This window comes from Lissotriton helveticus, chromosome 1_2 (genome assembly GCF_964261635.1).
Source record: "Lissotriton helveticus chromosome 1_2, aLisHel1.1, whole genome shotgun sequence".
Taxonomy (NCBI): Eukaryota; Metazoa; Chordata; class Amphibia; order Caudata; family Salamandridae; genus Lissotriton; species Lissotriton helveticus.
The window spans coordinates 337,578,443-337,591,288 of NC_136058.1; the positions used below are offsets into that span (position 1 = coordinate 337,578,443).

The following is a 12,846-nucleotide window of genomic DNA, read 5'->3' on the forward strand; positions in this document are numbered from 1 at the left end:
TGGAAAATGAGATGAAGCAGTGGTGAATCCTAGGCTGCTGTTCCATTCGATTGGCACAATTTACAAGTAGAATGACTGCTTTTGGTTAGTAGTGACCCCTGGTGGCTAATAGTTATAAGCTGCAAATGGTAAAGTGAGCTGATTATATAGATATATATATATATAAATATATATATTGATAGTTAGAAAGATAGCTGGATAGACAGATCGATAGATAGATATTTATTTCAATGAAATAATTTCTTGATAATTCTGATTGTTTTTGGCTAGGAATTTCTGTATTGAAATATTTAGGAAAAAAGATAACTTGTCCTAACCAAAAGCAGCAAATCTGCCTATTACAATACTGTGAATTTATCGAGGGTATGCCTTAACCCCAAGGAGGTGAGCACTGTTTAACTGATGCCAATAAGTCCTCGTTAGTATAGTGGTCAGTATCCCTGCCTGTCACGCGGGAGACCGGGGTTCAATTCCCCGACGGGGAGGCGATTCCTTTTATTCACACAATTAAATAAAATGATGTACTTTCTAACATTGTAAAATATATCTGTCATTATCCTTGCCTATTCCGATTGAGAAAAAAGGTTGAATTCACTGATGGCCAAAATGCTTACTGATGTGTTAACTGAAATTCATAATATGCTCTGAATATTTCAATATGCACAGGCGTACCATCAAAAACACTTTACATCTGCATTCTCTTGGAAAATGATATGAAGCAGTGGTGAATCCTAGGCTGCTGTTCCACTCGATTGGCACAATTTACAAGTAGAATGACTGCTTTTGGTTAGTAGTGACCCCTGGTGCCTAATAGTTATAAGCTGCAAATGGTAAAGTGAGCTGATTATATAGATATATATATATATATAAATATATATATTGATAGTTAGAAAGATAGCTGGATAGACAGATCGATAGATAGATATTTATTTCAATGAAATAATTTCTTGATAATACTGATTGTTTTTGGCTAGGAATTTCTGTATTGAAATATTTAGGAAAAAAGATAACTTGTCCTAACCAAAAGCAGCAAATCTGCCTATTACAATACTGTGAATTGATCGAGGGTATGCCTTAACCCCAAGGAGGTGAGCACTGTTTAACTGATGCCAATAAGTCCTCGTTAGTATAGTGGTCAGTATCCCCGCCTGTCACGCGGGAAACCGGGGTTCAATTCCCCGACGGGGAGGCGATTCCTTTTATTCACACAATTAAATAAAATGATGTACTTTCTAACATTGTAAAATATATCTGTCATTATCCTTGCCTATTCCGATTGAGAAAAAAGGTTGAATTCACCGATGGACAAAATGCTTACTGATGTGTTAACTGAAATTCATAATATGCTCTGAATATTTCAATATGCACAGGCGTACCATCAAAAACACTTTACATCTGCATTCTCTTGGAAAATGAGATGAAGCAGTGGTGAATCCTAGGCTGCTGTTCCACTCGATTGGCACAATTTACAAGAAGAATAACTGCTTTTGGTTAGTAGTGACCCCTGGTGGCTAATAGTTATAAGCTGCAAATGGTAAAGTGAGCTGATTATATAGATATATATATATATAAATATATATATTGATAGTTAGAAAGATAGCTAGATAGACAGATCGATAGATAGATATTTATTTCAATGAAATAATTTCTTGATAATACTGATTGTTTTTGGCTAGGAATTTCTGTATTGAAATATTTAGGAAAAAAGATGACTTGTCCTAACCAAAAGCAGCAAATCTGCCTATTACAATACTGTGAATTGATCGAGGGTATGCCTTAACCCCAAGGAGGTGAGCACTGTTTAACTGATGCCAATAAGTCCTCGTTAGTATAGTGGTCAGTATCCCCGCCTGTCACGCGGGAGACCGGGGTTCAATTCCCCGACGGGAAGGCGATTCCTTTTATTCACACAATTAAATAAAATGAACTTTCTAACATTGTAAAATATATCTGTCATTATCCTTGCCTATTCTGATTGAGAAAAAAGGTTGAATTCACTGATGAACAAAATGCTTACTGATGTGTTAACTGAAATTCATACTATGCTCTGAATATTTCAATATGCACAGGCGTACCATCAAAAACACTTTACATCTGCATTCTCTTGGAAAATGAGATGAAGCAGTGGTGAATCCTAGGCTGCTGTTCCACTCGATTGGCACAATTTACAAGTAGAATGACTGCTTTTGGTTAGTAGTGACCCCTGGTGGCTAATAGTTATAAGCTGCAAATGGTAAAGTGAGCTGATTATATAGATATATATATATATAAATATATATATTGATAGTTAGAAAGATAGCCAGATAGACAGATCGATAGATAGATATTTATTTCAATGAAATAATTTCTTGATAAAACTGATTGTTTTTGGCTAGGAATTTCTGTATTGTAATATTTAGGAAAAAAGATTTCTTGTCCTAACGAAAGCAGCAAATCTGCCTGTTACAATACTGTGAATTGATCGAGGGTATGCCTTAACCCCAAGGAGGTGAGCACTGTTTAACTGATGCCAATAAGTCCTCGTTAGTATAGTGGTCAGTATCCCTGCCTGTCACGCGGGAGACCGGGGTTCAATTCCCCGACAGGGAGGCGATTCCTTTTATTCACACAATTAAATAAAATGATGTACTTTCTAACATTGTAAAATATATCTGTCATCATCCTTGCCTATTCCGATTGAGAAAAAAGGTTGAATTCACTGATGGCCAAAATGCTTACTGATGTGTTAACTGAAATTCAGAATATGCTCTGAATATTTCAATATGCACAGGCGTACCATCAAAAACACTTTACATCTGCATTCTCTTGGAAAATGAGATGAAGCAGTGGTGAATCCTAGGCTGCTGTTCCACTCGATTGGCACAATTTACAAGTAGAATGACTGCTTTTGGTTAGTAGTGACCCCTGGTGGCTAATAGTTATAAGCTGCAAATGGTAAAGTGAGCTGATTATATAGATATATATATATATATAAATATATATATTGATAGTTAGAAAGATAGCTGGATAGGCATATCGATAGATAGATATTTATTTCAATGAAATAATTTCTTGATTATACTGATTGTTTTTGGCTAAGAATTTCTGTATTGAAATATTTAGGAAAAAAGATGACTTGTCCTAACCAAAAGCAGCACATCTGCCTATTACAATACTGTGAATTGATCGAGGGTATGCCTTAACCCCAAGGAGGTGAGCACTTTTTAGCTGATGCCAATAAGTCCTCGTTAGTATAGTGGTCAGTATCCCTGCCTGTCACGTGGGAGACCGGGGTTCAATTCCCAGACGGGGAGGCAATTCCTTTTATTTACACAATTAAATAAAATGAACTTTCTAACATTGTAAAATATATCTGTCATTATCCTTGCTTATTCCGATTGAGAATAAAGGTTGAATTCACTGATGAACAAAATGCTTACTGATGTGTTAACTGAAATTCATAATATGCTCTGAATATTTCAATATGCACAGGCGTACCATCAAAAACACTTTACATCTGCATTCTCTTGGAAAATGAGATGAAGCAGTGGTGAATCCTAGGCTGCTGTTCCACTCGATTGGCACAATTTACAAGTAGAATGACTGCTTTTGGTTAGTAGTGACCCCTGGTGGCTAATAGTTATAAGCTGCAAATGGTAAAGTGAGCTGATTATATAGATATTCACTGAAAAAACCATAGGTTATAGACCATATATAGTTAGGAATTAGCTTTTACAAAACCTTGAAAATTCACTGAAAAAACCATAGGTTATAGACCATATATAGTTAGGAATTAGCATTTAAAAAACCTTATTTTACTCACACAAAACCATTGAAATTCCATATATAGTTAGTTGCACTAACTATATATCGCGCACCCGCAATCCACTGCTGATCATGTCACATATTACATCATTCATGACATGGTCAGTGACATCACTGATGACATCACTGATGACATCTCAAATGACATCACTGATGACATCACTGATGACAACATCCAGTGACTGTATGTTTCTGTAAAGTTAAAATATGTCTTACATATTGAAGAATGAGTGGATGTATAAGTGTCTGGATGAAGGATTTAGTAGGTGCGTGACTGACTGTATGAGTGAGTGATTAAATGTGTCTCACTGAATGCATGGGTTAGTGACTAAACTGTCTTAATTTGTGCATCATTATGTCTGTTGTTCTGTAAACTGCTGCATGTGTTGATCATTAGCTATACGAGAGGCTATATGTGTTATTAATTGGTTGCCCAAGTATTTCTATGGGAGATTGAGTTTGTGTGGGGGTGGCTGGAAGGTGTGTGACTCTATGCATAGATGTGTGAGCAGTTTATTCACTAGGTGTATGAGTTCAAGAGTGCATGTGGAAACAGCTACATGGGCAGTTGACTGTGTGCATGAGTGTATTGATGAGTGAATGGATATCTCAATGCTACATGTCATAGTAAGTACATATGTAAAACACAGTACATGTGAGAGCTGGCATATATAAATAACTGTGCATGAGAGCCACTGAATGAGTGAGTGGTTGTATCGATCATTGTGAACTTGTATCAGGGATTGTATAAGAGAGTAAATATGTGTTAGTATATGTTTCAATAAGTAAGGTGTGTTTAACTGTATAGTTGAAGAAATGGAGGTGAGATTGTTTCTTTGCATGACTGACTGGGTGTGTGAGTAACTACATGGATGAGTGGCAGTGTGTGAGTGTCTGTATACACTGAGTGTATCTAAGGTTATATTAGAGTCTGAAGAGGTTTATCGTATTAGCACAAGAATGATGTCAAATGAGATGTCATCAGTGATGTCATCAGTGATGTCATTTGAGATGTCATCAGTGATGTCAGCAGTGATGTCACTGACCATGTCATGAATGATGTAATATGTGACATGACCAGCAGTGGATTGCGGGTGCGTGATATATAGTTAGTGCAACTAATTATATATGGAATTTCAATGGTTTTGTGTGAGTAAAATAAGGTTTTTTAAATGCTAATTCCTAACTATATATGGTCTATAACCTATGGTTTTTTCAGTGAATTTTCAAGGTTTTGTAAATGCTAATTCCTAACTATATATGGTCTATAACCTATGGTTTTTTCAGTGAATTTCAATGGTTTTTTAATAGCAAATATCATAAGCTGTCGAATGTCAAGTACGTGGTAAGTGAAAACATTTTCGTGTTTATGCACACTGATCTGCTTTGAATGGTGCCCCCCCCCTCATTTCTATTAGGAGTACTCTCTCTTTGCAGATAGTGAAAGGTAGTTAACGCAGGCCTTTGCCCCCGTTGTAATCCGTCGTGCCTGTTTCTCTCTCCATTTGATTGATTGTTATCCAAGTATTTACTGTTTTAGAATTAGTTCTCTTTGGTTCATTCTCTATTTACAAACAAACACAGAGTCGCAATACTCTGTTTAGTCTTTGCAGATAACGAAAAATCGTGTAAAAAAAAAGAAAAGGAATCGAGCAAAATCAGTAGGCCACTAATGGGATCTCTTTTTGACCTCGCTAAAATAGAAACATTAGGAACAACCCCTCATGACAAATACAAAACTAGTGAGATGAACTGAACTCCACACAATGATGGCTGGAAAACAGCTCGGCTCCGCCACCCACCCCGCCCAAAATAACGATAAAGAACGGCTGCCATAATTGGTTGCGGAATGACCACAACGGAGCTACGAAATGGTGCTGCTCTCATGCTAACCCCAGCTTCAGTCTGAAACATCCAGAAACACTGTAGACTACCAATTCGATCAGTTCCGGTAGCGCCCCAATGTAACCCGGTAGAGAAGAACTAGCCCTCCCCTCTTTGACTGATGGTTCTTGTTGCCTGTCCCTTCTGTTGTCATTTAACAGAACTATTTAGCCTGCTGAAAGGGGTTGTGTTCCGAACGCTGGTTGGTGGAGACATTTTGACTATATTCTGTACCTGCGTTGTCGCGTAATGCGTCATATGACGTGCCGCGTTAGCGCATCCGGAAGTCATCCGGGGCGCGCAGCGCGTAACGTAAGCATAACAAGTCATGTGACTTGTTAATAAAACTTTTCATTGGTTCATTTTACTTTTCTTATTGTAATGATGAAAGGCTTGGTCATATGACCTAAAAATTACGGTTTTCATTACTTCCGAACATTATTTTTTCTTAAATATATGTTATAATGTTCCAGGCTAATGTACTTTCCCGGAAATTTTACAACTGTCCTGCAAGTAAAATATATTCTTTTTTCGAGAAAAAGAGCGTTTCTTCGTCCCATGACGGAGCCGTTGAGCAAAAGAGGGTCGACCTGCTGTCTTAGTCGCCGATACGCCTGAATATGAGATTCTTATCGATCACTTTATGTTGCAGGAATAGAAAACACAACAGCCCTTGACCATTTATCTTTACTGCGTTCCTTCGTATTATACCTTTTACCCTTCATGTAATTGGTCTGCTTTATTTCACTTGCCTTTTAATGATTCTAAAACAGTCACTATTATTAAAAACTTTACCAATGTATATACTACTACCATGTTTTCTTTTAAAAACCTTTATTGTGAAAATTTCATTATACAAATACGAGCCTATAACCACGTGGGCCTGCCACAGAGCAAACTGTAATCGTATATGATGAATTGACATTTACACTGTAGAGGAACGTAACGGGCGGGCCATTAGGTTGCAAGAACTAAGGTGTCTAACAGTTACGGAATCGGTGGACGTACATTTTATAATTAAAATACGACAGGACCAGTTACAATAAAATTATTTAGATATACATTTGCGGGCAAGTACCATGGGTGACGTTAATTCGAACTTTCAACAGTACAGTAATCAATAACACATCAGAACTTAATATCAATAGGGATGTCGAAATATTCAATCAATTCTCGTCCCCGCCCGCCATGTGCTTCAAAACTGCATACGTATCTCGTGATTTCAAGGTTCTGCAACCAGTACACAACAAGGAGTTACGAGTCCCATTTATTCCGGCGCCATTTTGGGCGAGGACGGGCAGGTCCAGGATATAGTCAAAATGTCTCTACCAACCATCGACTATGATGATGTTCATATGCTGTATTTATTAGAGTAACACTCATCTGTCCACATGAAATTAATTTGCCACAATCTAAACATGTCATTTTAATCTTTCCAAAGTTCTTCTAAATATTTGGGACCGTTTCCCTTGCCTCTGAAGCTCTCAGTGCCACTTCTTTGATGAATGTACTAGCAGGTCAGGGGTTCTCCTCCAAATCTCTCTTTTATGCAGAACTATAAGTAATTGGTGCCACCTCTCCATATGACGATGCATGGTATAGTTACCACAACTATATTTTTTTTCGGTTCCTCTGGAGAGTTCATCGTGGCAGATGAAGCGTGTAACGTACCGGGCATTTACCTTTTTTTGCATTTACAGGAAAGGAAAAAAAAATCGAGCGTCCGAGTTCTAAGGTGTCCCAGGGCCATTTTAGTGGACCAGGCCCAAATCCAAAGAACAGGCCACCATTTTGAGAGTCCTCTTGCAGCCGCCTGTCGCTGTAGCATCAAGAGCAGCCGAAACTCAGCTGAATGGCAACTGAAACGGTAAAGGGGTCGCCCCACTACAGCAGACGAGCCTCCACCTAGGAAGGCCCATTCACGCCGGCTCCCCCCCCCCTTCGGGCACCCCACGCCGTTATTCGGAGCAGTATTGTAGGATGGCCACACCAGTGCGGCAACTTGCTAGACATCACCTCGGTGGTAACCGAATCTCAACGCCTTGTGGTGTCTTCTATTCAAAAAAAATTGTTATGCTGCCTTCGACCTATTCGCCGCAAGTGCGCACACAACTCAACTGCATAGCTTGCTAGACACCACCTCGGTGCCATCCGGATCTTGGAATGTCAGCACCTTTTGGTGTCTTCTCTTCAGAAAATATTGTTGCGCTGCCTTTGGCCCCATTCGCACATCAGTCCGCTACTGACGCCATCTCACAGGCTAATGGGGCGCCCCACGCCGACTTTCAGCATTGTAGAATGACCACACCAGTACAGCAACTTGCTAGACATCACCTCGGTGCCATCCGGATCTCGGCGCCCCACTGCCGATGAAGTGCCTCTCAACTATGAAACCCCCACGGTGACATCCGGATCTTGGCGCGTTGTGCTGCCTTCAGCCTATTCGCACATCGGTCCGCTACTGATGCCATCTCACAGGCTAATGGGGCGACCCACGCCGAGTTTCAGCATTGTAGGATGACCACACCAGTACAGCAACTTGCTAGACATCACCTCGGTGCCATCCGAATCTTGGCATCACAACGCCTAGTGGTATCTTCCATACAAAAAATATTGTTACGCTGCCTTTGGCCCCATTCGCACATCAGTCCGCAACTTAGACATCACCTCGGTGCCATCCGGATCTTGGCATCTCAGCGCCTTGTGGTGTCAGTCAGAAAATATTGTTGCGCTTCCTTTGGCCCCATTCGCACATCGGTCCGCTACTGACGCCATCTCACAGGCCAACGGGGCGCCCCACGCCGACTTTCAACATTGTAGGATGGCCACAGAAGTGCGACAACTTACTAGACACCACCTCGGTGCCATCCGGATCTTGGCGCTTTGTGCTGCCTTCGGCCTATTCGCACATCGGTCCGCTACTGACGCAAACTCACAGGCCAACGGGGCGCCCCATGCCGACTTTCAGCATTGTAGGATGGCCACACCAGTGCATCTTACTAGACACCACCTCGGTGCCATCCGGATCTTGGCGCGTTGTGCTGCCTTCGGCCTATTCGCACATCGGTCCGCTACTGACGCCATCTCACAGGCCAACGGGGCGCCCCACGCCGACTTTCAGCATTGTTGGATGGCCACACCAGTGCGGCAACTTACTAGACACCACCTCGGTGCCATCCGGATCTTGGCGCGTTGTGCTGCCTTCGGCCTATTCGCACATCGGTCCACTACTGACGCAAACTCACAGGCCAACGGGGCGCCCCACGCCGACTTTCAGCATTGTAGGATGGCCACACCAGTGCACCTTACTAGACACCACCTCGGTGCCATCCGGATCTTGGCGCGTAGTAAAGCTGCAGCAGCTGCAAATAAGCTTCAAACAGTGTTACAACCGCTGCTCAGAACTCTCAACTATGACACCACCTCGGTGCCATCCGGATCTTGGCGCGTTGTATTGCCTTCGGCCTATTCGCACATCGGTCCGCTACTGACGCCGCCTCACGTGCCAACGTATTTTCTCCGCATTTTATACCCTATGCCGCATAACAGGTCATGTGACTTGCTTATAAAACTTTTCATTGGTTCATTTTACTTTTGGTTTCCTAATGATGGAAGGCTTGATCATATGACCTAAAAACAACACTTTTCATTGGATGAAAACTTTTTTTTTTTCCCAAACGATGAAAGCCCCACCTTGTTTCTGGATGTTTCAGACTAAACTGGCGTCAGCATGAGAGCACCACCATCTCGTAGCTCCGTCGTGGTCATTCCGCGAGCAATCATGGCAGCCGCTCCCCACCAGAAGCCTGCAGGAGTCGGGGCCCCCAAAACTTTTGATGAATTCTCAAGGCGGAGGGGACGCTTTCGAGAATGGGGTCCAAGACCTAGCAGACAAGCGTCCGATTTCCAAGGTGTCCCAGGGCCATTTCAGTGGACCAGGCCCAAAAAGGAAAGAGCCTGCCGCCATTTTGAGAGTCCTGTGACAGCCGCCTATCGCTGCACCGCAAGAGTGGGCGCAACTCAGCTGAATTGCGGCTTTTGACACAGTGGACCAAAAACGGACGGAATGGCAACTGAAACGGTAAAGGGGCGCCCCACTACAACAGAATGACACTCCACCTGGAGAGGCCCGTTCACGCCGCCTCCCCCGGGGCGCCCCACGCCGTTATTCGGAGCAGCATTGTAGGATACCAAAACCAGTGCGGCAACTTACTGGACATCACCTTGGTGCCATCGTTCTGCTGCCTTGGAACTATTCGCACAACAGTTTGCTACTGATGACCCACCCCCCGCGACGCCCCACGCCGTTATTTGCTGGGTGGCAACTTACTAGACATCACTTTCGTGTCATCTAGATTTCGGCGCGTTCTGCTGCCTTGGAACTATTCGCACAACAGTTTGCTACTGATGACCCACCCCCCGCGACGCCCCACGCCGAAAATCTGGACGTTGTGCTGCGTTGGGACTATTCGCACAGCCGACCGCTACTTCGTTGTTTTTCCCTAAAAATGTTTATATGTTATTACTATTTTTGTTTTCTTGTATATATTTATAAATTATTAAAGTTTTATAATCTTACTACTTTGTCGGAGTGCTATATATTTTTAATGTGACACATAATTGTAAAAACTTTGATGTACAAAGAGTCATCCCTGGAATCTTCCGCTTCACGCTCGGTCCCCTCCCCAATCACAATACAGGATGGTTTTCAGATAATAGCAATGCTTCTGCTGTGACGGATCTCATCGAGTGTGGGCCTTGATCTACTATAACTCCTTTGAAGAGGGGTGATTCTTTACAGCTGTGGCCATAAACTACATCTGCAGGGCTAGCTGATAGCCTAGGACCGGCCTGGACAATCGGACACAGAGGAAAAGGAGTGTCAGAGGGTGCGGTAGTGAATAGGGCGAAAGTGAGGTGTCGGGCGGGCACAGGGTGTGATTCTCAGGGAAGAGCAGCGCAGATGGGGGGAGGTTTATTACCCATGCATAAGACAGAGAGCGGGGGTGACCACTGCCTGGGTGAGATGCTTGCGAGGGTGGGGAGCCATGCTAAGGATCGACAGCGTGCACAGAGTGGGTCTGGTCAAGGCATCTAAAATGGCTGCCGTGCACGACAAAAGTGTGGCATTTGAAAAAAGACAAGATGGCGCAGACAATGTTTTTCAACACTTCCTGATTTCCTTCGAATCGAACGTTAACAGACGTTGGGGCATATTACCAAAGTTAAGCGATATTTATCCCTAACGATGCATTGCAAAGATTTTTTTACCGTCAGAAATTATCGCAGATAAACCTTGCTATTATCAAGGTTTATCGCAAATACGATAAAAAACGACCGCAATGCATTAATATCACTGAAAACTCAGCGATATTCATGCATTACCGAGCTAATGCTCTTAGCCATGTTATCCACCTCCCATTGGATAACATGGCTAAGAACTGCTCAGGGCAGCTGTTACTTTTTGGAGATATTCGCGCTTATCTCGAATATTTCCAAAAGTTGATAATAGGAGATAGCGATGTTAGCGACTGTTTCCAGCCGCTAACATCTTGGCATGCCCACTTTGCATGTCATTAGTGATAAATATCACTCACATGCAAAGTGGGGCACAAGATGGTCGCTATCTCCTACTAGCCGTCGCTAACTGGTGTTAGCAACAGCTAGGTAATACAGATGTAATTTTATCTCCGCGAAGCGGAGCGCTGTTACAGATATATATCTTGTTTTTGAACGTTAATTTCTCAAAATGCACTGAAGCACATATATTGAGACCTAGCAAAGGCACATCGGGCTACCAGTCCCTAATATTTTACCAAGTTTCGTGCAAATCCATTCAGCCGTTCGATTATTATTATTATTATTTTTTTTTGCCCCGCGGGCCCTTTTAAAACCTCCACATCAAACCTAGGGGGTCAGCGAGGATCTACTATGCCCCCTTATGGTCATTTGCCCCTTCGCTTTGGCCTCCTCTTGTCTCTCGATCCTACCGAGAGACAAGATGGCGGCCGCTATGTACTGTTTGGAATGTTTACAGACACCGGAGAGCCAATCAGCTTCGCTTCGCAAAGCTCCGTAACGCGAAAAGTACGCGAAGCGGTGCGCTGTTACAGATATATATCTTTTTTTGAACGTTAATTTCTCAAAATCCACTGAAGCACATATATTGAGACCTAGCAAAGACACATCGGGCTACCAGTCCCTACAATTTTGCCAAGTTTCGTGCAAATCCATTCAGCCGTTCGATTATTATTATTATTATTTTTTTTTGCCCCGCGGGGCCCTTTTAAAACCTCCACATCAAACCTAGGGGGTCAGCAAGGATCTACTATTCCCCCTTATGGTCATTTGCCCCTTCGCTTTCGCCTCCTCTTGTCTCTCGATCCTACCGAGAGACAAGATGGCGGCTGCTACGGACTGTTTGGAATGTTGACAGACGCCGGAGAACCAATCAGCTTCGCTTCACAAAGCTCCGTTGCACGAAAAGTACGCGTCCTGGAGCGCTGCCCAGAGCGCGCTTACAGATATATATCTTTTTTTAAACGTTAATTTCTCAAAATCCACTGTAGCACATATATTGAGACCTACAAAAGGCACATCGGGCTACCAGTCCCTACAATTTTGCCAAGTTTCGTGCAAATCCATTCAGCCGTTCGGGCTAAAAGTGAGGCCAACCGCCCTATGGAAAACTCAATGTTAAAAACACGTTTTGGGGGGGGGCGGAGCTAGCAGCCGCGGAAAATGGCCGCATAGTCCCTGAGCTCCTTCGGCACCAACTCTTTATCCTAAATTATCCTACATCAACCTAACCCTGGATACTCCCCCGACACCCCAGTGAGTGGCGGACTGCGAGGTGGACGAGCGGACCCGTCCTGGGATAGATCCTTACTGCCCTGACGACGTTGCAGAGGCGGCGGACTTCGGCGGCGCGAGGGCCCGTGATCCGCGGACTCAGGTGGCTGCGAGTCCGGGCTGCGCGCAAAGACGTGCGGCGGCGCCTGGGAGCAGGCGCGGGGGGAGATCGGACCTCCTGCTGAGATCGGCATTTGGACGGAGAGAACCCGTCGGTGACTCCGGCCGCCTGTGCTGCGGACTCGTCCAGACGGTGAGGCGGCGTGGGGAGTGTGGGGAGTGCGTGAGGCCTATAATAGACTCGGG

The 12,846-nt window shown here is 43.3% G+C and overlaps 3 non-coding genes across 3 annotated transcripts; all 3 read left to right on the forward strand.

Annotated features, from left to right (window-relative positions):
- Positions 1-413: 413 nt before the first annotated feature.
- Positions 414-485, forward strand: TRNAD-GUC (transfer RNA aspartic acid (anticodon GUC)). Its single transcript has one exon. It is a non-coding gene; the product is annotated as a tRNA-Asp (tRNA).
- Positions 486-1,117: 632 nt separating this feature from the next.
- TRNAD-GUC (transfer RNA aspartic acid (anticodon GUC)) lies at positions 1,118-1,189 on the forward strand. Its single transcript has one exon. It is a non-coding gene; the product is annotated as a tRNA-Asp (tRNA).
- Positions 1,190-1,819: 630 nt separating this feature from the next.
- Positions 1,820-1,891, forward strand: TRNAD-GUC (transfer RNA aspartic acid (anticodon GUC)). Its single transcript has one exon. It is a non-coding gene; the product is annotated as a tRNA-Asp (tRNA).
- Positions 1,892-12,846: the final 10,955 nt, after the last annotated feature.